Below are 23,269 nucleotides of genomic sequence, written 5' to 3'. Positions count from 1 at the left end.
GGCTATGTCATTTCCACTGCTGGTTTTTCGATGGACCCAGAGAAACTGTCGGCAGTCCTACAGTGGCCTCGACCCATGGGTTTACATCCTCTGCAGCGTTTCCTGGGCTTTGCCAACTACTATCAGAAGTTTATTCGTAACTTCTCGTCTCTGGTCAAGCCTCTGACTGATATGACCAGAAAGGACGGTAACCCACAGAGTTGGTCTCCGGAGTCCATTAAGGCCCTTGAGACTCTCAAGGCTGCCTTTGTTTCTGCTCCTGTGTTGGCACATCCTGATCCTATGTTGCCTTTTATCCTAGAAGTTGATGCTCCTGAGACTGGAGTTGGTGCCCTTCTGTCTCAATGTCCTAACTCTGAGAGTGCTATGCATCCGTGTGGCTACTTTTCCCAGAAATTGTCACCTGCTGAGTGCAATTATGAGATTGGTGACAGAGAGCTGTTGGCGATCATTTTAGCCCTGAAAAAATGGAGACATCTCCTTGAAGGTACCACTGTGCCCGTTCTTATTCTTACTGACCATAAGAATCTTACATTCTTGTCTGAGGCTAAGCGACTCTCTCCCAGAAGGGCGCGATGGGCTCTTTTATTGTCGAGCTTTAATTACATTGTCTCATTCTTACCCGGTACTAAGAATGTAAGGGCTGATGCCTTGTCACGACAATTTTCCTCCACTTCCAAGTCGGAGTCGGTTCCGGTTCCTATGATTCCTCCTGATCGTATCTTGGCTACGGTTCACACCAGTCTTACTTCTCCTTTGGGTGGCAAAATTCTTGCTGCTCAGGTCCATGCTCCTCCTGATAAACCTTGTGACCGCTGCTTTGTCCCAGAGAGTCTCCATACTGCAGTGCTCCAGACTTACCATTCTCCCAAGGCAGCTGGCCATCCTGGGAAGAATCAACTCATTTGGGCCATCTCCCAACAATTCTGGTGGCCTAGTCTACGGGCTGATGTTACTGCCTTTGTAGCTGCCTGTCCCGTATGTGCTCAGACTCCACGACACCTTCCAACCCATACCCAATGGAGAGAGGCCCTGGACTCACCTGTCTATGGATTTCATTGTGGAATTGCCCAACTCCCAAAGCAACACTGTTATCCTTATGGTGGTTGACCGGTTCTCAAAGATGTGTCATTGTATTCCACTTACTGTAAGAAGTTGCCCACCTCTAAGAGCCTGGCTTCCATTTTTGCTCGTGGGATCTTTCACTTACATGGGCTACCCAAGGTGATTGTCTCGGATAGGGGCAGTCAGTTTGTCTCCCGGTTCTGGCGAGCCTTTTGTGCACAGTTGGGAATCCAGCTTGCGTTCTCTTCTGCATATCACCCACAGTCTAATGGGGCCGCAGAACAAGCCAATCAGTCCTTGGAGCAATACCTACGTTGCTATATTTCTGACCATCATAACAACTGGTCTGACCTATTACCTTGGGCAGAGTTTGCTCACAACAGTGCCTTGAATTCTGCCTCCCGATTGTCTCCATTTATGGCGAATTATGGTTTCCAACCTTCCATGTTGCCTGACTCGTTTGTTCCGCAGAGTATTCCTGCATTAGAGGAGCATCTCCGTGGTCTTCGTTCCACTTGGGTACAAATCCAGGAGGCTTTGCATCATGCTAATGATAGGTACAGACTCCATGCTGACCGCAGACGCCTGCCTGTGCCTTCCTACCAGGTTGGGGACAGGGTCTGGCTGTCATCTCGCAACCACCGGCTTCGTGTTCTTTCACTGAAGTTTGCACCTCGGTTTATTGGGCCATTCCGTATCCTTCGCAGGATTAACCCAGTAGCTTACGCGTTGGACCTTCCTTCTAGTATGCGCATCTCTAATGTGTTTCATGTCTCCTTATTGAAACCGTTGGTCTGTAACCGATTTACCACCCCGGTGCCACGTCCTCACCCTATTCTGGTTGAGAACCATGAGGAGTATGAGGTACAATTCATTGTTGACTCCCGTAGGTTCCGTGGGCACATACAGTACCTAGTGCATTGGAAGGGGTATGGTCTGGAGGAACGCTCCTGGGTTTCATCCTCTGACATACATGCCCCTGTCCTCCTCCGTGAGTTCCATAGACGGTTCCCCCTCAAGCCCGGTGGCTCTCCGAGGGAGAGGGGTCATTGAGGGGGGGGGGTACTGTCAGGGCTGGCTTAGCCCTTCCTCCTCTGGGCTGGCCGCTCAGCTGTTGGCTAATTGCCAGCTCTCTTCTCTTTCCACAGTTACCAGCTGTTCCTGATGATGCCCGTCTGACCTGCCTATTTAAAGCCTTCCTGTTCACTTTTTCATTTGCCTTCACGTTGGTCACATCACAAGGAACCATCTCCTGCTGTTTGTTTCAAAGACTAGCTTGCTAACATCCCTCCTGGCTTCTTATCCTGCTTGCGGTAGCTATCCTTGGATCCCTGACTTCTGGTTTGGCTGATTACCCGATCTGGTTAATGAACTTTGGACTGGCTGACTACCCGATCTGGCTACTGGACTCTGGCTATGCTTGACTACGCTTTTTTCTATTTACCTTTTATTTTTATTAATAAACAAGTGTGATTTGATTGTACTTCTGTCTCAGTCTGTTTCATGGTTTCTGACACAGTGATAACTTAATACATATACATTCAAAATTAAAATTATATGATAATCACTATTGTGCAATCCCCAAAAACAAAAAAACCCACAGAAAAATGTACAACAAATTCCACAAAGATGCTGCAAAAAATTCCAATTATTAATACCAGTGTTCTTTCAGTGATAACTTAGTACATATACATATAAAAAATAAATAAAAATGAAAGTGCTGTAAAAATATGCAAATTGAAGTTCTTATTCAACTGTGACCATTTCCAAGTCCTTGCACTTTAATGAAATGATTCCAATCCACCGTGTATCTTTATATGATTCCAAGAAAAACTCACTCCACCACCAATAATGTAAATGCTCACTCACCAGAGCCCAAAGGTCCGCTGGAGCACAAAGCATGTGTAATGGTATTATTCCAATCTCCCAGCATGTTGTTCCAAGTTTTCTCCTTTCCAGCTCACAGACGCTCCTTCCTCTCAGCAAGATATTCACCGATCACCCAGAAAGAAGATAAACACGGGGGATCGTGCAACACAGTTTTATTAAATTTCCCTTGTAAGACCAATCCCCAAATCTATGTGCTTACATGTCAGAGTGCCCAGACCGGTCTTTGGGGGATGGGACTGATTGGAGGATGAGAGAGACCGCTGTTCATAATTACTACGAACAGCAGACCTGCCTCTTGTCTCCTGCCAGAATGAGAATTTGTGTGTTCTGGCTCTTGTGCCTGTGATGATCATGACCGCTGGCCTTGCACATCGGGTCCCCCACTGTGCAGTGTGCGCCTTCTTTGGCTCCTAATGAGATGACGTACGGGTATGTCGATTTGTGGGAACGAACCACTTTGCCGATGTATATGTGTGTGAGCTGGTCAGCAAGTGGTTAATTAGCACCTACTTATTTTTTTGTTTAATATATTAGTGTGATTCACACTTAAAGTGGCAGCTGTCAGATGTATCCACATAGGGTTGGCACCTTTTTATATTTTGAGAAAATTTTACAGTATATACAGTATATCAATAATTTGTTATCTGAAGAAATGAGAGTTATGGTTGAATAGACAGACTCATAGTGGAGATATAAAAATGTATCTGCTACATAAAGGATATACAGATTCAGGAGCTGAGCTGGTAATTGTGTTTATACTCGGTTATCCACCTCCAGCTAAAGCCAAAATCAATCTTGCAGTGGGAGTGTCTGTCATGAAAACTGATGATCAGGAGACCCCTACGTGGGATTACAGGAGGAAGAACTTTTATGCCCTGTACGCATAAAAGAACTTTTATGCCCTGATGGAAAATGTGGGATTGCATCGTGTTATTGGAAAATCCGATTGTGTATGGGCTCCATCTGACTTTTTCCGTCTGAATTTATCAAAACTGGAGAAGTTTAACTAAACAAGCTGAAGATAGAGGCTGATTGGTTTCTCCAGATTCTGGCTGATCCAGTTTTGATAAATTCCCCATTAATGTCATATTATTAGATTTCACTGATGGCTGTAATCATTTATGAAATAACACATTTACTCTTATATCTTTATCTGGTTGGCCCGGTGAAATAAAAGCACCACTAAAATCTGTTTATAGATCTCTTGTAGACAGCTCAGATGACATGTTTTTGCTCTCTCTAAAAAAATAAAACATTTTCTAAGGTTCTCTTCTGTCCATTTGGATATTAAGAGTTCCACATTAATTATACAGATTGTTTTCTTTCTTTCTAGATTAGTTATGGAGCCAGAGATACTTTACTAAGTAATAGAAAGATGTATCCAAACTTTTTCCGGACAGTTCCGGATGATGAGATGCAATATGTGGCCATAGCAAAGTTACTGGAAAGGTTGAAGTGGAACTGGGTCGGAATCCTCACATCTGATGATGAATACGGAGAGAGGGAGATCCGACACCTCAGCAAACATTTATCTAATCATGGAATTTGTATTGAATTCAAGATTCTGGTGTCTATAAAGAATCATAATACAATTCCTCCAAAGCTGCGGACCTCAACTACGGAAGTTCTTATTATTTGTGGCTCAGTTAGTCTGATTTATTACAAGTTTTTGCATAATAATGTCCCTTATCACACGGAGAAAACATTTATTATACCAGATTCTTGGTCAATGAGTGATGTGTTTTTTGCTTTCAGTAACTGCAGCTTGGTGTTTACGTACCCCCATATCTACATAAAGGGATTGCTGGAATATTTTTGTAGTATTTATCCATCCAGCCACCCATATGACCCCCTGATAGAGGATATTCTCATAACTGAATATGGATGCTTTTCGAAAAACCAAATGAAAAATGTCCTTATACAATTCACAATGAGATGTCCTCTTAGGAACTGCAGTTTGGAGAGACTTCAACTTCATTTATATCATCCTGATGAGAAAACATCCTATAGAGTGTATATCTCAGTCTACATTTTGGCTCAAGCATTACATGACATGGATTTCTATTTTAAAATAAATAATAAAAAATCTGAAATAAATCCACACACACTAAAGTATAAGGTGAGAGCGTCCAATGAAAGTTTCCTCGTATCTTTTTATACTCGGTCAGTTCAGTACTGGAACACAATGTGCCCAGACAAAAATTACACCCAGTTTAGGTTCATGTTTAGTAGACATGTGCATTCGTTTTCGTCTGAATTTCAGGTATTTTCGTTTTGACAAACGATAACAAAAGCGCAGAATCCGAAAAACAAAAGATCCAACATAAATAAATGCTTTATTTTCGTTTTCGTTGTTACAACAATTCGATATAGAATAGGAGATTCGACGTGACTCTGACAATAACAATTTGTGTCTATTGAACCTGTGGTCGAATGTGCCTAACCTTACCTCTATTAGTCCAAGATTATATAGAGAAAAGATTCGACAGAGAGAAAATATTTGACATAGAGACAAAAGATTTAACAGAGAGAAAAGATGACACCTGACACTGTGAGACTTAGACCATTCATTCAACATGAACGAAGGAGATTCTACAAAGCAATGAAAAACACACAACGTTTATAATAATATTCGACAGAGCATCGAAACTGTACGCCGCTGCAATCATAAATTTCTGGAGTCAAATGCTCCACCTATAGTCTATATAGAGTTTAGCAGCTCCATCAAATCTTCTTTATACATTCGACAGACACCATAAGCCTTCAAAGACAGATTTGACCGTAATTCATGTGGATTTTCGGACAAATGCAATTTTTGAACGAAAAAACAAAATAAATAAAAATGAATTTCGGGAGTAACTAAATAAATGTATTTTTTGGACGAAAACGAAATTCCAAAATGAAATATTTCACTCTGCACATGTCAAATGTTTAGATTAGAGGTGTTTAACCCTTTCACTTCTGCAGTATTTTTTTTTTTTTGCACCCATGTTAAAAAAAATAATTTAAGGCCTGCAGATTATATAAAACCCCTAAACAGTATACAGTATATTTTCTGAAAGCGAGACCCTGGAGAAGCAATTCTTGCTGTATCATCTTTTTCTGTCACATGATATTAGTGCAATGGTTTACCAAATGTAATTTTTTGTTTTCAGTAAAAGATACAATAAGTTCATTTTAGGGCACACAAATGTATTATATTACCCAATTATTTGGTAAAATATAAAAGATGAGGTTGCATTGAATAAATAGATAGTCAGTATGTCAAGTCTTAAAATGACCGGCGCCTCTGAAATGGTGACAAACGTTAGTACCTTCACTTTTCTATAGGTAATGCTTTAAAGCAGGGATATGCAATTAGCGGACCTCCAGCTGTTGCAGAACTACAAATCCCATGAGACTCTAACAGTCACAAGCATGACACCCAAAGGCAGAGGCATGATATGACTTGTAGTTTTGCAACAGCTGGAGGTCCTCTAATTACATATCCCTGCTTTAAAGTTCACATTTTGGAAAATTTTACTGATCACATCCGGGTTACAAATAGATATTGGATATCAATAAACAGACATTCACTGGTCTCCCTAATGGAGGCTTCCATTGCTGAACTCTCCTCAGAGAATGCTAGTTCTTTGGATGTTCAGATGCTTTCATATCAAAGTTGTCTGATTCCAGTTATACAGGAAATATTTCTGGCACTGATTTTCTGAAGTCACACACAGCAAGGTATCTATACATTTTTGGGGTAAACATGTAATAGCGGTCATCCATTCTTCACTTTAAAAAGTGCTTAACCAGCAAGCTGGAGGATTATTTTAAAAAGTCAAGATGATATATTAATTCTGAGCACATTGGGGGGATTTGAAGTCCTCTTGAGGGATCTGACCAGGAGTGTGGCTCTGTTTTGATTTTTTATTTTTTTTTCCCATTAGTTATTCCCTTTTAACCACCTCAAGAACGCCCCCCCCCCCCCCGCCCCCCTTCCTGCCTAGGCAATTTTCAGTTTTCAGCACTGTCACATTTTGAATGATAATTACTCAGTCATCCAACAATCTACTCAAAATACATTTTATATTTTTTTTTAAAACAGATAGAGACTTATATTGATAGGATTTACTCACCACCAAGTTTTTATGTTTTGCAATATAAATGAGAAAAATCAATTCTGGTTAAAATTTTTGTTTATAAAATGTTGCAAATAATCTTTTTGTTCATGAATTTAGCCCAACATGTATTCTTCTACATTTCTTGGGTAAAAATAACCCAAATCAGTGTATATTATTGTTGGGAAAGTCTACACACTATGGGATATAGATCTTAAAATTGATCAGTCCTGATGTACAGGCATACCTCTCTTTTAAGTACACAATGGGGTTTATTTACTAAAGCTGGAAAGTGCAAAATCAGTCTCACTTCTGTATAGAAACCAATGAGCTTCTAACCCCAACTTGTTCAATTAATCTTTATAATAGAAAGGGGGGCTGACAATGGGTTAGATAATATGGCGAGCTGGTCGCATCCCTTATGAATTATGAAAGAAGAAAACCCCCTAATTGGATGGGATTTTAAATGACCACCAACGCCCAACAAAGATTAAAACATATACATACTTTTATTTAAGATTACAACATGAATACAAAAATACCAAATACAACCAAGCAAGCACCCAGACCACTGGTGTCTGCGTGGTTTGTTTACAAATACATAAATCAATAAGACAAACAGAAGAAAATTAATGATTAAAATACTCTTCTTATATCACCAATACCCAACGCATTTCTAGTTGCTGGTATCACAGAACTTTCATCAGGGGTGAAGAGCACAGATTCGATGACATATTGATATTTCTGAAATCTTGTGTTGATTAAATATCTGCTTGAGGAACGACTCAAAGTGCGTATGGATGTGTCAACGGGCTGATGTTTCCGTATGTAAGACGTGTAGTACAGGTCTGTATTATCCTGTGTCTGTCGTCTAGGAGCACCTTGCCCAAACAGTATCCGTGAAGGAAAGAGAGGGTAGACCACGGGGGTATCATAGTTTACTGTCGCAATCAAATAAAGCTACAGTAGCATAAATCTTTGCTGGATCCCAAAGTACCTCATCCAATCCACAAGGGATAAACCAGAGGGGAGGGGGCTGAAAATGAAGCCCCTCAACCTGTTTCCTTGTCAGATGAACGTTCCTAAGAGCAGGGCATATAGATGTCTCTTGTTCAATTAATCTTTGGTAAGAAAACCTGGAAGCTCATTGGTTTCTATGATGAAGTGAGCCTGATTTTGAACTTTCCAGCTTTAGTAAATAAACCCCATTGTGTACTTAAAAGTGGGGTATGCCTGTACTGATGGTCTCATTTCTTGAGGCCCTAAAATGACCAGACAATACCCCCCAAATGTATTTGTTTAAGAGGCATGGTGAGATTTTGAAGTTGTATTTTTTGTTACAATTTTTTGGAAAATTTATATTTTTCTTTTCACAAAGGTGTCATTTAACCCCCCTGACGGTATTCCCGAGTCTGGCTCGGGGTGGAATTTTCATACCAAAAGCGGTATCCCCGAGCCAGACTCGGGACTGCATCGCTGGATCCAGGAGGAGGTTTACTTACCTTCTCCCTCGGATCTAGCGTTGTCTCCCCGCTGTACGAGCGAGCCGTGTCTCGCTCGATGCATCACATCGCTGATCTCCGTGCCCTGCGAGCATTGCGACGCACGGGGACGGAGATCGGCGCCAAATTCAAAAAGTGAAACAAACAGTAAACATACAGTATAATGTAATCTTACAGATTACATTGCTGTATGTAAATATTTCACATCCCCGTTGTTCCTAGTGGTCTGCCCAGTGTCCTGCATGCAGTTTTATGTAATAAAAACTGTTCTTTATGCCTGGAAACTGGAGATTGTCCATAGCAACCAAAACTGTCCCTTTACATCAAAAATGATTTTAGAGTAATAAAAATAGTGTAGCGCTTCAATGATAATAGATATAATCAACATAAATTATAGGGATGATCATATAACAGAAATCATATGAATGATAAAGATGCCTAGAGAAAAAAAGTCCAAAATTGGGCCCACATTCCACAATGTAACTGGCACGGAGGTGGCCGAACCGTCACAGAAGAGGGAGGAATCACACTAGGCGAATGTATTCATGCAAATCTGCTTGACTGTAAACATCAGGGAAAGTAGATAAATACTTCTTACCAACTCTGTTGGACTCACACAGTCGTATGACAGTTGAGTCGGAAAAGGCTTGAGGTCACAATCTGGGACCAAGGAGTATAAGGAGGGAGGTCTGTTGAGCTGATAAAGGAACTCCAAACGGCTGTATGCCCGATAATATATTTCTCAGATGGAACATCAAGGTTGTTTGTAGTCCAGCTCAGACGCGGTCCGTTGCACTGATACTCCAATCTCCCCCGAATGGGGAGGAAGATAATTGGGGTTTTAGACCAAAGAAACGGAAAAAAGAAAAAAGGGCTCCACATGGTGCGGGTCAAACGGTATAAAAAATGGTAATTTATTGAAGTCAAAAGGTTAATAATGACTTTGTGATCACAAAAATAGAATAAAATGAAATTAAAAGCAATGTGGGGTGCCAACAGCTAGCCCAACGCGTTTCGACACATATGTCTTCGACAGGGGCATGTCCCTTCCCCTCCCTTCATGCCCCTGTCGAAGACATATGTGTCGAAACGCGTTGGGCGTTGTTTTTGGTGTTGGCTGCTGATTTGGCTGCTGTGACCTTTTACTTCACATACATCTAACTGATTTTAGACCAGCTAGAAAACAGCGATAATAAATTGGAATCACTCGCAGAATTGAGCGATAGCGATTTGTGGGGAGATCCGTCATCAAATACTGAAAAGTAATGACAGTGACAATTCTGATACTGAGCAAATTTCTGTGTTTTTGATTTGATTACATTATTGAATCATTTTTATTATTGTTATATTATTATTTGGTACAATTATTTGTAATTATTTATTATATTATAATTTATGATTTCATTTTTCAAACTTTATTATACCCGGGATGTCTGCTAGACTCTGGTTTGGACAGATTTAAGTGAGTTATTCCTAAGAATTGCAGGACTACAGTATAAAACGCCAAATTTTCATGCAAAATAATGGTACCGCTTTTAGCACCTAAAATCCGAAATAATCGTACCCCCAGGGAGGTTAAACAAGTTATTTCTCACACACAGCATAGGCATACTTACAATCACACCCCAAAACACATTCTGCTATATCTTAGTATTAAGGGGATACCCCTTAATACTAAGTAGTATAGTAGTATGGGGATACCACATCTGTGATACAATTTCACAGCCTAGATGTATAGAGAGGCACAAAATCCAAGGAGCACCATTGGGCTATCAGGGAGCATAAATTACACATCTAATTTCCTGACTACCTATCACATTTTTTGAGTCCCTGAAGTGTCAGGACAGGAGAAACACCAACAAAATCACCACATTTTGTCAATAAAACACTACAAGGTATTTTCTAAGAGGCATGGTGACTGTTTTGAAAACTTCACTTTTTTTGCCATAATGACACTGCACTTACTATGGTGACAGTGTGTAAAAAACAATATTTAATTTTCTTAACATGTCACCATAGTGGTGCTGTACACTGTATAAGCAATCATTTCTGTGTTTGGCATCATTCATTATGCCAATGTTCACATAGTACATTGTTGCTGTGATTTGCCTTGAACCATGTTATTTTGTTGTGACCAATCATAATTGACAGACATTGTTTACTACTGCTGACTGTGATTGCAATGAACACCCAAACTGGGAGGCCATCATCCCAGAAGGACACTTGTCTCACCAGGATGTATATATGCAGTGGGCAAAAAGGAAAGGTTAAGTTAATAGTTTGGCACCTAAAAATATTAAATGAAGAGCAGGAGATCCACATTCTGTTCTAGAAAGCCAGCTGATTGCTGGTATTGTGAAGGACCTGGAGCACCCAGAGGGACACAATGATTCAATACACATAACTTTCCACTGCCAACTGTGCTTTAGAGAGACATTTGTTAAACAGGACCTGAGCCTACTTACTGTACTTTGTACCCCAAAAATGTGTTTTAATTGTTTTGCCACAAACCACAGTATTATAAAGACACATAAACCTAAGCTCATAGTTACATATTTGATAAGGTTGAATGAAGACACCAGTCCATCCAGTTCAACCTCTGTGTGTGTGTTTATGTCAGTACCATATCCCTGTATATTGCATTCACTAAGATCTCCATTTCAAAGTTTTATCAACACTCTCTGACACCACCAACCGTGGAAGGGAGTTCCACATCCTTAACAATCTAACAGTAAAAAACCCCTTACAGAGTTGAAGGTTAAAGCACTTCTCATTTAACTTCTTTGAGTGGTTACATATCTTCTTAAGAAACTTGAGACTGAATAGTTTACTCTCTATGTTAGAATTACCATTGGCATATTGTGATCATATCTACTCATAAGTGCTTCTCCAGGGAGAATAGGTTTAATGTTTGTATTCATTCTTCATAACTGAGGTCCTCCAGCCCCCCTTATTAGCTTTGTTCCCATTCTCTGGACTCTCAACAGTTCGAACACATCCTTCCTGAGGAATGGTCACCAGAATTAGATGACATGCTCCAGATGTGACCGAACTACAGTTTTGTAAAATGGTAGAACTGAAGTCTTATCTCTTGAGTTTAATGCATGCTCATAGTCTATTGACCTTGATTGCTGCACCTTGGCATTGCATGCTATTGCTGAGCCTGTGGTCTACAAGAATCTCTAGATCCTTTTCCATTCTCAATTCCTCCTGGGGTTCTCTCACTAATGAGTTACTTGTGTTTATATTTTTAGCCCCCAAGTGTATTACTTCACATTTTTCAATAATAAACCTCAAGCACAAACCTGTAAAAACTTGCAACTATACTTTTGCTCTTTAGGAGATAATGTTTTTTCTCCTCATTCTTAAAGGGTCTTCAAGAGCCGCATAAGCCCCCCACCCACAACTATTGGGCCAGGTTTGTGGGCAGGTGGTCCCCCTGGGAAGGTACCCCTATGTTTAGGGCATGTGGCCTGGCATGGTTCAGAATGAGGTAGAAAACTGCCCACTCCCCCTCTTCCTAGCCACCCAGGTGCATGGTTGGATAAGGATTGGGTGTACAATTTTGAGGAGACTTCATTCTTTTTTTGTGGGGTTCCACTTAAGATATATACCAGAACGAAAGGGCCTGGTATACACTTTGGGGGAACTCTAAGCCTTTTTATTTATATCCCTGCTGTATGTTACCCCTCATCTGTCAGTCAGGAGTCCCTGGAACCTCTGACTGGCAGTTGAATGCGCCAGAAGGAGATGAGTTACTGGTTGTTAGGATGCCAATGGGGGGATAGATTACAACCAACGTTACTATGTTGGGTGATGAAGGAAGTCAAGTACATTCGATGTAAGAGAGCACAACTGTTTTTTTTTGTGATTTTTTTTTTTTTTGGTGACAGGTTCTCTTTATTGAAATTTGCGGGATCTAAAAGATCCCCAATGACCCTCCTGTGCTCCACTAAATGGTTTGCAATGCAGATCGCATTGCAAAACATTACTTCCTGGCTGAGCAAGCCGGGGACACCGAGAGATTGACTTGGAAGTGATGTCTGCTCTTCTCCTTCCCCTCCAGCCACCAGCTCCCACCATGGAGCTTGCGGGCCTGCAGATGGGCAAGAAGAGCCTGGTAAGCTTGGCGGGGCGTGGTGGAAGGGGGGTGCTGGTACCGGGGGATGTGAGAGCAATCCATCGGCAGTGCCACCACCCGAATGCTCTCACCTGACAGGCAGAAGGCTGACTGTCAGTTTCACACACAATCCAATTGTGTGTGTTGGACACAAAGAATTGTGTGCAATACCTCCTGCTGTCAGGTCCATTCGACATATAGGCAAGACGGCGAAAGGGTTAAGTGTCTTTTCTCCGGAGTGAATACCTGTAATCTATCAGTCCTCATAGCTGAGATCCTCTGTCCTTCTTGTTCATTTTGTTGCCATTTGCTGAACTCTTTCTAATTCATTGACATCTTTCCTGAGGATTGGTGACCAAAACTGAACTGTATATTCAAGATGAGGCTGAGCCAGTGTATTGTAAAGGGGGAGAATTATTGATATATTTCTGGAACGTTCACATTTGCAAATAAAATTGTTTATAAATAGTCCCAATAAAATGTATCTGATTTTAAGTGCTCAGCAAACAGGTCATCTCATCCCGATGACTTTCTCTGATTGAGATATAACTAGATAAACAATCTATAGTAAAAAAAATTACTAATCGTTCTATATATGTGTTACCTATAATAATTTCTGTCATTTTTTAAGCTGTCCCGCTATGTAAAAGAAGTCCAGTACAAGGATCCGAATGGCAAAGTCAGGATTTTCAATGATAAAGGAGAACTGCCCAGCCCACTGGAAATTTTAAATTGGATTTCAAGAATTAAAGGTGGAAGAAATACCACTGATTGGATGAATGTGGGCCACTTTGATGGGTCCCTTTCAGAGGGTCAGCAACTTACACTAGAACCAGAGCTAATATCATGGAAAGGAGACAAGGTGAGTTACACTGGGGAAGCCGATCCAGAACTTATACAAGAAACATACTCGTTTTGACCATAAAGCCCATCTCCAGACAGATCCTAACCCCCCTCCCCCCATCCTGTTCATAGACAGCCAACATCTTCCCTGATTCGTGTACAATATTCCTAATACACAGTGTGGAATGAGCAGCGCTGAATACTATGAGTATAACTAATAATACACAATGTGAACACTAATGTATCACATGAATTAACACAAGTAACAAACGTGTTCTGTAAAATGTAACAAATCAATCTGTAAGTGAAACCACCCTGTGAAGTTACTTCAGAGTAATCCCACCATGGGATCACCTGATTAAGTAATTGTATGACGAAACATGTGGGGGCGTGGCTACTTGGCGATGTTTTGAGTTAGACACGGGACGCTGACTATCATACACCGATGGGCTGTTAGCGGAAACAGAGATGATGAGGGGTGAGCTAACATCTTGCAATCTCGTAAGCCCTGGGTCTGCCATGGCCATTATCCAGCTACTGATGTTATGGAGTGCTGTGCAATTTATTCTTATGGTGTGCTTTTGAAATCTTACATGTGAGTGCAATGCAGTGTTTTTTTTTTTTTATGAGAATAAAAGTATGTGAACGATTGGAGGCTATTTCTTTAATTTACATGTGGAGCTTTTAACCACTTCCCGACCGGCACACGCCGATGTACATCGGCAGAATGACACGGGCAGGCATATTGGCGTACAAGTACATCCAATTTTAAATGCCGGGCCCGCGTGCCAGTCGGGACCCCCGCGAGTCCGGTCGCGGGTCCCGCAGACTCGATCGCAGTGGGCATACCCGTGATCGTCTCACGGAGTGGCTGAACGAGGAGATGCCGTTGTAAACAGCATCTCCCCATTCTGCCTAGCAACAAGTGATGCTGATCTTTGCTCCATGTGATTGGAGCAGAGATCAGTGTTCACTAAAACAAAGCCCAGCCCCCCACAGTTAGTAACATGCCCCTAGGAACACTTAACCCCTACACTGCCACCCCCTGGTTAACCCCTGCACTGCCAGTGTCATTTACACATGAATCGCTGCATTTATATAGCAGTGATTACTGTATAAATGACAATGGTCCCAAAAATGTGTCAAAAATGTCCGATGTGTCCGCCATAATGTCGAAATCACAATAAAAATCGCTGATCGCCGCCATTACTATTAAAAAAAAATGATTAATAAAAATGGCATAAAACTATTCCTTATTTTGTAAACGCTACAACTTTTGCGCAAACCAATCAATAATCGCTTATTGCAATTTTTTTTACCAAAAATATGTGGAAGAATACGTATTGGCCTAAACTGAGGGAAAACATGTTTTTTATATATTTTTGGGGGATATTTATTATAACAAAAAGTAAAAAAATAATGTGTTTTTTTCAAAATTGTCGCTCTATTTTTGTTTATAGCACAAAAAATAAAAAATGCAGAGGTGATCAAATACCACCAAAAGAAAGCTCTATTTGTTGGAAAAAAAGCACATCAATTTTGTTTGGGAGCAACGCCGCACGACCGTGCAATTGTCAGTTAAAGCGAAGCAGTGCCGAATCACAAAAAGTGGTCTGGTCTTAAGCCAGCAAAATGGTCCGGTCTGAAAGTGGTTAAAGAGGTAATCCGAGGAATGTACATTTATCTCTAATTGGAATCTGGAGGTCTCTATTTTTCACCCCCATGAAAAGAGGGTTAAAGCGCTTTCAGCCAAGCAGGAGAGTGTAAGGCACAGGCAGCGGGTGAGCGTGAGGGCATAAGGGGATTGGAGTCACAGACACAGCGGTGTGGTGGAGGAGCGTTCCTGGAAATGCTGTGTGGATCATTGCTATGAGTTATTCACTGGTCACCATCTAATGTGCATATCGTTATGAACTATTTTTAGGAAGTTGGCATTTTCCAGACACTTTATTTATTTATTCATTTACTTTGAAGTCACTTACTTCACAGGGTGGCTTCACTTATAGATTGATTTGTTACATTTCACAGAACACGTTTGTTACTTGTGTTAATTCATTTGATACATTAGTGTTCACAATGTGTTCTGATTGAAAGCCTGGGCCTCAATTTGTGTGAGGAGCTGCAGTGCAGCTAGCTGCATTCAGGCTTTCGCTGGGCTGCCTGTGTGGGGAATTTCCTCTGTTTGGTGTTTAGGGGCTGAAGGGAGCAGTGGTGGGCCCCCCTCTCCAGTAATCTCATCTGGGAGATCTGTGTATGCCTCATAGGATGTGGGTTGGCCAGTGAGATTTTGAGTCTGACTGACCTTAGGCTGAGGCTTGTTGAAGAAGGCCATCAATTTCTTCAGGTGGAATTTGATGTTCCGCTTGTGAGACATAGCTGGCTGGATGGCTGTTTTTTTGGGTTCAGATATGTGCCTCTGTAGCTCTAGTGTTCTCTAGTGTTCTCCCCTGTCTGATGAGCTCTGCTATCATGCAGCCATCATGGATGCTGGCAGACCCGCCCCATCTTTGGATTTTTAACCACTTGACCACTGGGCACTTAAACACCCTTAATAACCAGACCAATTTTCAGCTTTCGATGCTCTCACATTTGGAATGACAATTACTCAGTCATACAACACTGTACCCATATGAATTTTTTTTCCTTTTTTTCACACAAATAGAGCTTTCTTTTGGTGGTATTTAATCACCGCTGGGTTTTTTATTTTTTGTGCTATAAAAGAAAAAATACTGAAAATTCTGTAAAAAAATGAATTTTTCTTTGTTTCTGTTATAAAATTTAGCAGATTAGTAATTTTTCTTCATAAATTTTGGCCAACATTTATACTACTACATATATATGGTAAAAATAAGTACAAATTGATGGATATTATTTTGTCTTTGTTAAAGTTATAGAGTCCACAAGCTATGGTGCCAATATCTGAAAATTGATCACACCTGAAGTACTGACGGCCTATTTCAATTCTTGAGACCCTAACATGCCATAAAAGAACAAATACCCCCCAAATGACCCCTTTTTGGAAAGTAGACATTCCAAGGTATTTAGTAAGAGGCATGATGAGTTTTTTGAAGTTGTCATTTATTTCCACAATTCTTTGCAAAATCAAGATTTTTTAAAAAAAAATGTTTTCACAAAATTGTCATATTATCAGTTTATTTCTCACACAGCATATGCATACCACAAATTACACCCCAAAACACATTCTGCTATTACTCCAGAGTACGGCGATACCACATGTGTGAGACTTTTACACAGCGTGGCCACATACAGAGGCCCAACATGCAGGGAGCGCCATCAGGCGTTCTGGAGCACCCAGGACAATTCTGACTCTCATACATGTAAAAATCATCATTTATTTGGTAGAAAATTACATAGAATCCCAAAACATTATATATGTTTTTTTAGCAAACACCCTGGAGAATACAATGGTGGTCGTTGCAACTTTTTATCTCGCAGGGCATTTGCGCAGCAATTTTTCGAATGCTTTTTTTTGGAAAAAAAACTATTTTGTGCTTAAAAAAAAAAACACAGTAAAGTTAGCCAAATTTTTGCATAATGTGAAAGATAAAGTTATGCCGAGTAAATAGATACCTAACATGTCACTCTTCAAAATTTCACACGCTCGTGGAATGGCGCCAAACGTCGCTACTTAAAAATCCCCATAGGCAACGCTTTAATTTTTTTTTACTGGTTACATGTTTTGAGTTACGTTCGCAGCAATACCTCACATGTGTGGTTTGAACACTGTTTTCATATGTGGGCGGGACTTACGTATGCGTTCGCTTCTGCATGCGAGCACATGGGGACAGGGGCGCTTTAAAAAAAAAAAAAAAATTCTTATTGTTCATTTTACTTTATTTATTTTAGTTTGACATTTTATTCCCAAAAATTTATTTTTTGATCACTTTTATTCCTATTACAAGGAATGTAAACATCCCTTGTAATAGGAATATGGCATGACAGGTCCTCTTTACAGTGAGATATGGGGTCTATATGACCCCACATCTCACCTCTAAGCTGGGAAGCCTGAAATAAATAAATAAATAAATATTCTGGCTTTGATTGTATTGGCGAGTCGGTAGAAACACCAGAGGGCGGCGGGGGGGGGGGTGTCTATGGCTGGGTATTGCAGGGTATCTCCGAGTATGGCAATTTATGGCAGGGTATTGCAGAGTATTGGCTGGAATTGTACTGCAGAGTATTGGCAGGTACTGCAGAGTATTGGCGGGTATTGCAGAGTATTAGCTGGTATTGCAGAGTATTGGCGGGTATTGCAGACTATTGGCGGGTACTACAGAGTATTGGTGGGTATTGCAGAGTATTGGTGGGTATTGCAGAGTATTAGCTGGCATTGCACAGTATTGGTGGGTATTGTAGAGTATTAGCTGGCATTGCAGTGTATTGGCTGGTATTGCAGAGTATTGGCAGGGAATTGAGAGGTTAATTTTCGGTGAGCAGCGATGTGGGCACTGCAGATGCAGCCCACAGTGCTGCTGACACCGATTTCTTCCCCCTCCACTGTACCGATCGGTACAGAGAGGGGGAGGGAGGAACCGGCGTCATAACATGATGCCGGTTTGTTTACAAGTGATCACTCCGCCATTTGACGGAGCGATCACGTGGTAAACGGCCGTGATCCATGATGCGCCGGGTCCTGTGAACCCTGAAGTCATGGATGCTCTCAAGTGCGTGCCCCAGGGGGCGCGCGAGAGCGGAATTCTGGGAGGACGTCATATGACGGCCTCCCAGAGTTAAACAACCGCCCTGTAGCCGTCATTCGACTATGGGACGGTTGTTAAGTGGTTAAAGCAGTGTTTATGCTTGTACTGATAGTTTTGTTGCTGTAACATTTCTAATGAAAGGATTCTGCTAGTACTCCGAGATGACTATTTCCGTCTTCTGGTTCATAGCATATACTGTGGTATCCAGACTAATGAAGGGCCACCTTCTGGAATGGTCCATGTGTTTCCACCAAGGTATACTGTACATGCTGCATCATTTTAAACATCAGAAGCTTGGCTTACCTACAATATTATATCTGTACTTTTGCTCTTGAATAGATCAGATAGCTCTATATTATTTCAGGTCCCAAGAGGTCGATGCTCTGAGGAATGTCTTCCAGGATTCAGAAAATCTGTAAGAGAAGGATATCACCCATGTTGTTATAATTGTGCTCCATGTTCAGAAGGAGAAATATCAAACCATTCTGGTAAGCTTTATGTTTCTTTAAGTATAAATTTTGATATTGAATTAGAAAATTAAAACATTTAAAGTCCTTTAAATTGATTCTGCACACACTTTGCAGGCTGAACATCTCCCTATATTGTATGCAATTAATGATTACTGATGGGGCCTCTCTGCACTTTTCTTCTACCTCTTACCTTTCTGGGATTGTTGGAGGCTTTCTCAAGCAAGCAACTGGACGTTCCTCCTCCCGTCTGCCTGATAAAACCTCCGACATGTTTGCACTTATTTAAAAGAAATTATCTGGAAAATGATTTCACTGAAGAGACCAAAAGTGGTAAAATACGTGAATGTCACTGTTACATACATGTTAAAGTTACAGATAGACTGTGTCATGGCCATCACTGAGGCTGAAGGCTCTTTTGTTCTCAGTAGGGCATCATCACACTTTATTTATGACTAAAGCTTTCTTGAGATATTCAACATATACTGTATATTGTTCCAACATTTTTTTTTGTTTTGTATACGGCTTTTAATTCCTATTTAATATTACCATCTTAACTACAAAACAACTTTATGGCAAACCACTTCCAGACCGCCATTTAGCAGATTTACTGCCACAGAGCGTCCCTCCTGTGCAGGATCACATGTATACATGATTCTGCACTTCCACCTGCAGGGGGTGCACGTGCCCCACCAGCAGGCTGCTTCTGCTGTGATTAATCACATCAGAAGCCGATTTGTGGGTGCTGGGTACTGGATGTCTGCTGGCACCCACTGATCATCAGTAAAACATACAGAACCGAGATGTGCCTATGTAACCAAGGCAGATCTCTGTTCTGAAAAGGGAGAATGGATGGATTCTGTGTCCACGCAAAGTGCAGAATAACACAAAAACACTGGCTAGGCACACAGATATCTCTTTTATCGCCCCTGATGTTTAACCCCTTCCCAGCCAGTTTCATTAGTACATTGACAGTGCATATTTTTAGCACAGATTACTGTATTAGTGTCACTGGTTCCCACAAAGTGTCAAAAGTGTCAGTTATTGTCAGATTGTCAGCCACAACATCTATAAGTCACTGCCATTACTAGTATAAAAAATAAAATAAGATAAAAAATCAATAAATATATACCATGGTTCACATAAACCAATCAATATACACTTATTTGGATATATTTTTTTTTTACCAAAAACATGTAACAGAATACATATTGGCTTAAATTTATGAAGAAATGTGATTTTTTTTTTTTATTGTTTTTATTGAATGTGTTTTAAGGCAGAAAGTATTTTTTTTCAAGATTGTTGGTCTTTTTTTGTTTATAGCGCAAAAAAACAAAAAGCGCACAAGTAATCAAAAAATGGCCTGTAAATCTTCTGGGGGTCAAGTGGTTGAGGAAAAATACAGAAAAAAATATTTAATACTGTCAGATTAGCTACCATGCCTAATGTTATTTTCACTCATTCTTACTCTACAGACAGTGAACTCTGCAAGAAATGTCCTGAAAATAAATGGCCTAACAAAGCTAAAAATATTTGTATTGATAAGGTCAATGAATATTTATCATATGAGGAGGATATTCTAGTTTTATTTTTTTCTATAACTTCAGTCATATTTGCTACAACATCTCTCCTTATACTTGGACTATTTGTTTGGTTTCGGAGCACTCCCATAGTCAGAGCCAATAACCGGAACCTCAGCTTCATTCTGCTCCTCTCCCTCATACTGAGCTTCCTTTCTGTATTCCTGTTCCTTGGCCGTCCTGTGGATATTACCTGTATGCTTCAACAAGTCACTTTTGGAATTCCCTTCACCATCTCAGCATCTTCTATCCTAGCCAAAACCATCATGGTCTTCATTGCTTTTAAAGCCACCAGACCTGGAAGCTCTTGTAGAAAATGGGTGGGAGTCAAACTTCCCAATACAGTCATGTTATTCTGCTCATCCATTCAGGTTATGAATTGCATTCTCTGGTTGTCCATCTCTCCACCATTTCAGGAGTATGACATGGACTCCTATCCTGGGAAGATCCTCATTCAGTGTAATGAAGGGCCAGTTATCGGGTTCTACTCTATGTTGGGTTATATGGGGTTTCTGGCAGCTGTGAGTTTTGTTCTGGCTTTCATGGTGAGGACATTACCGGACAGTTTTAATGAGGCCAAGTACATCACCTTCAGCATGCTGGTGTTCTGCAGTGTCTGGATTGCCATGATCCTGGCCTATCTGAGCACCAGAGGGAAATACATGGTGGCTGTGGAGATATTCGCCATACTGACCTCCAGTGCTGGAATATTATTGTGTATGTTTTCTCCAAAACTCTACATTTTGCTTTTCAAATCTGAGCTGAACACAAGAGGGACAATGCTGGGGAAAAGAATGTTGTAAATGTAACATATTGATTGAATGTATAATGCTGTAGATCAGATTAAACAAGCTCAGTCAGATTGCTACCATCATCATTGTCATCATTATGAATGACATTATCATGAGAATTATGATTTTTGGGTACATTGACGGCCTTCTGTCTGCCTATTGTACATAAGTGGATGGAAGGTGGATGTTACAGGATTGGATGCTATATTAGAGCTTCAATCTTTTCTTGCTCTTACATGCCCCCTAGCATGCACAAGCAAAGTACTGTGACTGTACTGTCCATTGGACAGTGCTGATCACAAAAAAATGTTGTGACCAATCAAATCATCACACAATGTAATGAACACCTGAAGTTAGCAGCTTGACCCCTCTTTGCCCTCACACACTGATGGGGCATGATAGAAAAGATCACCAGCCAGTACAAGTGTAATCCAGTACCAGCAGTACCAGAAACAGCTTCAGTCTTCCTTCTATTATCATTCATCCCTCTACAGCACAGATATCAAACACAAGGCCCACGGGCCGAATACGGCTCACCAGGCCTTGACATGTGATCCTCAAATGCAGTTTTGCAGCCTGAATGTGGAACTCCATTCTAGATCTCACCCTCCGCTCCTCACTGTCACTTGTATACAGAGAAGCCTTCTATGATTACAAGGGACATCTTTGCTCTCAGTGGTTCCTGAACTAACAGATCCCTGTACACACTCACAGTGGGGCACAGCGGGGACAGATCTCCAGAATCTGAGAGAGAAAATGATCTCCCTGCAGGGTGAGGCAGAGCCACCTACACTGCACTCTGTACATAGTGCACTCCTGAATTCTACACTCTGTACATTGTGTAATCTTGAAATCTGCATTCTCTATGTAACACACTCTTTAACCCTAAACTCTGTACATAGCACACCTCAGATACAATTGGCCCTTTAACCACTAGAGATCCGCGCTATAGCCAAATGACGGCTACAGCGCGGACCTCCTTTGCCAGGACTACGTCTATTGACGTTGTCCCGTGCACGAGCGGCCTGCGCGCCCCCTGAGGGGCGCGAACGGCGCGCTCTGTGATCAGCGAGTCTATGAGACTCGCCTGATCACGGATCCGAGCAAGGGGTCAATCCAGACCCCTTACCACGTGATCAGCTGTCAGCCAATGACAGCTGATCATGTGATACAACGGAGCCGGTAATCGGCTATTTTTCCTCCTCGCGCTGACAGCGCGAGGAAAAAAAAAAGAGCCGATCAAAGGTGGCCGTGATCGGGACATTAGTCCCGATCACGGCCAGCTTACCAGTGCCCATCTGCCCCCTGCCAGTGCCATCTCTGTAATAAAAAAGTGCCCCCCATCAGTGCCACCCATCAGTGCCCATAGTGCCACCCAGCAGCGCCCACAGTGCCACACATCAGTGCCCACAGTGGTACACATCAGTGCCACACATCAGTGCCCACAATCTGCCTCAACAACAGTGCTGCACCCCAGTGCCACATATCCGTGCCAATCAGTGCCATCTACCAGTGCCCATCAGTGCCTATCAGTGCCACCTATCAGTGCCACCTATCAGTGCCCATCAGTCCCATCTATCAGTGGTACCTATTAGTGCCACCCATCCATGCCACCCATCCGTGCCATCTTATCTGTGCCCATCTTTGCCCATTAGTGCTGCCTTATCTGTGCCCATCAGTACTGCCTTATCTGTGCCTATCGGTGCCACTTTATCTGTGCCTATTGGTGCCACTTTATCTGTGCATATTAGTGCCGCCTTAACTATGCCTATCAGTGCCCACCAGTGCAGCCTATCAGTGCCCACCAGTGCCGCCTCATCAGTGCACTTTAATGAAGGAGAAAAATTACCTGTTTGCAAAATTTTATAACAAACTATTAAACATTTATTTTTTATTTTTTTTATTTTGCATCTTTTTTTGTTTGTTTAGAAAAAAATAAAACTCCCAACTGTAATTAAATACCACCAAAAGAAAGCTCTATTTGTGGGAAAAAAATGATAAAAATGTCATTTGGGTACAGTGTTGTATGCCCGCGCAATTGTCATTCAAAGTGCATCAGCGCTGAAAGCTGAAAATTGGTCTGGGACTGAGGGGGGGTTTAAGTGCCCAGTAAGCAAGTGGTTAATGAAGGAGAAAAATTACCTGTTTGCAAAATTTTATAACAAACTATTAAACATGATTTTTTAA

This window comes from Lithobates pipiens, unplaced genomic scaffold (genome assembly GCF_037356315.1).
Source record: "Lithobates pipiens isolate NorthernLeopardFrog02 unplaced genomic scaffold, aLitPip1_a1.2 Scaffold_13, whole genome shotgun sequence".
Lineage (NCBI taxonomy): Eukaryota > Metazoa > Chordata > Amphibia > Anura > Ranidae > Lithobates > Lithobates pipiens.
The sequence above is the reverse complement of the archived record's forward strand: the minus strand, read 5'-3'. Positions refer to the sequence as shown.